We start from the raw sequence: 3,543 nt of genomic DNA on the forward strand, positions 1-3,543 counted from the left end.
AGTCGTACAGCCAATAGCTTCACGGCGAAACTGACGAATCATCTTTAACGGACCAGACTTATAACTTCATTGACTGACAACAACTTTTCAGTAGACTCTGAAGATGACTTCCGCTCAGGTTGTCGAAACGTCAGTCACCAACAACAATTCTTCTCAGAACTACTCTCACCGGGACGAACACACTATTCGACCTTCTGATACTTTTGGGTTCAAACCATTTACTATACTTCCATACTTAATTTGATAGCATAGCATAAAAGGAACAGGTAGAACTCGTTTTGCACAAATTAAAGGCTCATTTCAGACAGAGGCGAGAGACAGTGGTCAACAAAGCGAAGTTCTCAGTGTGAAATGCGCGCGATGGATAGCGGTGACCTAGCATTTCACAAAAAATTTTAAAATTATAACCTCTATAAGCTTGCGTGCAGAGAAAAGACGTGAAATTCCCTGCTGCGTTGAAATTGGCAAAAAGGAAATTGGATGACTTCACGCAGGCTTAACCTCTAAATAGATATGTAATTCCAAGAAAATTCATCGCCTGGCGAGAAATTCCATTGTATAAAATAATTTCTAGTTCAAGATCGTTTAACTGTACTTTTAAGTTTTATTGACTATTTTCGAGTTCTAAAATAAAAAAATAAAAATAAATATATGTTTATAGTGGTCATGCACTTAGCTTCATATCTCGACGAGATAGCTAGTTTACAGGCATGCCACTGAAACAGAGGAAACAAATAATTTTAAATGAACATAACAAGGTTAAAAATCCTAACTGGCAGGAGGCAGACCAGTTGGCTATATACAAAGCGTGGTCGAGGATTTGAACTCGGGACAACCGAGAAACAAATTAAATCCAGCTAGTGGTAAGGGCAGGTCTTGAACCGGGGACCTCCGAATTACAATACCAGCACCCTTAAAGTTTTATGACACGAAATCTTTTATTGCCTTATGCTAAATAAAGGATGATATAATTGTCCAAATTTCCGTCATCCCCGTGTCACCCTCAGCCACGAAATCGTCAAAAGACGCGGAGTGACGTACGTCATAGCGGCGCGCGCAAGGTACGTCACGTCACCTTGTGACGTCACTGACATCAAGGGGAACGAGATACGGATGCCATCCTTAGTCAACGAGAAGAAAGCCAATAAAAGATTTCGTGTCATATACACTTTAACTCACGTCTAAACCGTTGCCATGCAATGAATTTTCGTACAGTATCAATGAATTTTTGTAACTGCAATTTGCAATACGGCGTGTTATTTAGCATATAAAGCACGTTTGTGATGAGTTGAAAATCGCTCTTTGAAAGTTGGACGTCAACGCACTATAGTGGAATTCCGATTACTCGACCTCAAAGAGAGACCAAGGGAAACGACTTTTGGTTCGAGTCATTGGGAGGCTAGAGAACTCGAGGGTTTGAGAAATCAGGATTCCACTATATTTTCAGTAGTATTAGAGAGTTTTAATTGAGTGTCGTAAAACCAAAACCATTTTTCTTGGCTCAGCGTTGTACCTATGATTTTCTTGGGGGACCGGGGTTTTTTTTTTTTTTTTTTGGGTTTTTTAATTTTATTAAACGGAGTCCTTATACAGTAGATTTTTTTAGTAGTGACGTCACCATATTTGTATACAAAACAATGAAATCTCCTCTCTTTTGACAACATGGCTCCAACATGGCTCCAGTGTATACTGCCTATAGATTACTATATGGTCTCGACAATATCAAACTTCACAATTAAAACATAATAAACCTTTTATTAGCGCATGCCCAGAATATATATTCATGTTATTTCAGTGATAATTGTTGCATGGTGGGCCGGGAAATGTGGATTTTAACTTTAAACACAGCCACTGAATGCATGCAAGGGTTAAAAGACGAAAAAAAAAAAACAAGATCTGCCCAATTTCTTGAATTCACTTCGAGAATTTTTTGGAGCATCTGATTTTCTGAAACATCTGATTGGGCATCGAATGACTGAGTGAAAGCTTGTGATTTCCCTTGAGCCCCGAAAGCCTTCTTAAGGTTTCTCGGTTCCAGACTTCACATTGGCTGCCGACGCGTTTAAATTCAAAATGGCCGCCATCGGGAGTGAGAACGGCGAGTGCCGCATAAATTTGAAATCTTGCAAAACCACTTCATGAGCCACGGAATATCTTGAAGAAATTACTCTATCGATAGCTATATCGTTAACTTCCGGAGTCCTTGAAACAAAACTCACCCCAAAAAACAAACCAAGAAACTTATTTAACGACTTTCGCCTCAGTGGTCAACCTCGCCATTCTCATGACAAGCACACAAGTTGTGCGGAGAAATGAAATCTTGATCATTGCCAGGGCTGACCAACCTTAAAATTATAAATTCTCCTTACTGTTTCTCTAACATTTTGTAAGTGTTGAGAATTAGAAGGTGCATCAAAGAAATGTCAGTTGATGATTTTTTTTTTATTCTCAATACTTGTCTGTTCGACAATGTACTTACATCATAATGAGAAATTAGTTGTTAATGACTCTAAGAAATTTTAACAGAGTTGAACGTGAAGGTACACTCCTGTACCAAGTGGCCTTTCCGAAAGGATCAAGGATAAACAACGATCAGAGACTATTTACAGCGTTTGATTATCGAGTTTTCGCTGTGTAGCCGAGTTGTCACGCAACACTTCTCCATGAACGTCACGCAATGGTTGCATGACGAGCCGGATACATCAATAATTAATATGCCAACAATTAACCAGTTCCCATTTACTGGGCTGGGTGGAGGGGAGTATTGAGGGATTAAAGTTTCTTGCCCAAGAACACAAGGCAATGACCCCGATCAGGGCTCGAACCCAGACAACACAATTCTTTAACTATACGCAACTGCACCTTAGATAAAACTGGGTAACCAACGTTTAACATAGGTGTATAAACTCTATGCACGTTATATACAATCAAAATCAAGCAGCTGTCGAACAAGTTTACGCTTAAGTTTGACATAAGTTAAGTATGAGAGAAGTTCATAATTTTCAGGAATTTTGAACTTTGTGTATGAGCCGTTTGTGGCTTTTAAGCTTGAAGGGTCGCTGGGAATTAAAATCTTCATGGATTATATAACTCATGAGATGAACTGAATCTCTTATGTTACATTCTACAATTTTACACTACAGAACATCTTTCATGTCATACACGACGCTGTACAATCATCCGTTACTCTACGCTGTACATTAAATATTTTTTGAACTAGTGTAAATTTGCAGCACACTCTAGTCGTAACTTAACTTTTTACACAAAATTTTCCAAACGTAAGTGTTAAAGAGCTCTTCACTAGGAGAAAATATTATATGACCTGCAATGAGTGACTATCTGCATTCTTGATAAATTTACATTAATAATAAAGATAAAAACAATGATTATTCATGCAAACTGGTAAGTAAAGGCATGATGGTAAGACTTTCTAAAAAGTTTGAGTTTGTGATTGCATTCTATGTCATTCTTATGCTAACGAAAATTAACAATTAGACCCGTAGCCCTTGAGGGGAGGGTTTTTTTCTGAAAGATATAAGCAGA

At 38.2% G+C, this 3,543-nt stretch overlaps 1 protein-coding gene across 1 annotated transcript in view; it reads right to left on the reverse strand.

The window, feature by feature from the left end:
• Nucleotides 1-3,543, reverse strand: part of LOC144629976 (uncharacterized protein RP689-like) — a 137,665-nt gene that overhangs the window by 37,530 nt on the left and 96,592 nt on the right. The gene's annotated exons all lie outside the window — the stretch shown is intronic.

The sequence above is a fragment of the Oculina patagonica genome, chromosome 11, assembly GCF_052425735.1.
Source record: "Oculina patagonica isolate OP01 chromosome 11, crgOcupat, whole genome shotgun sequence".
Lineage (NCBI taxonomy): Eukaryota > Metazoa > Cnidaria > Anthozoa > Scleractinia > Oculinidae > Oculina > Oculina patagonica.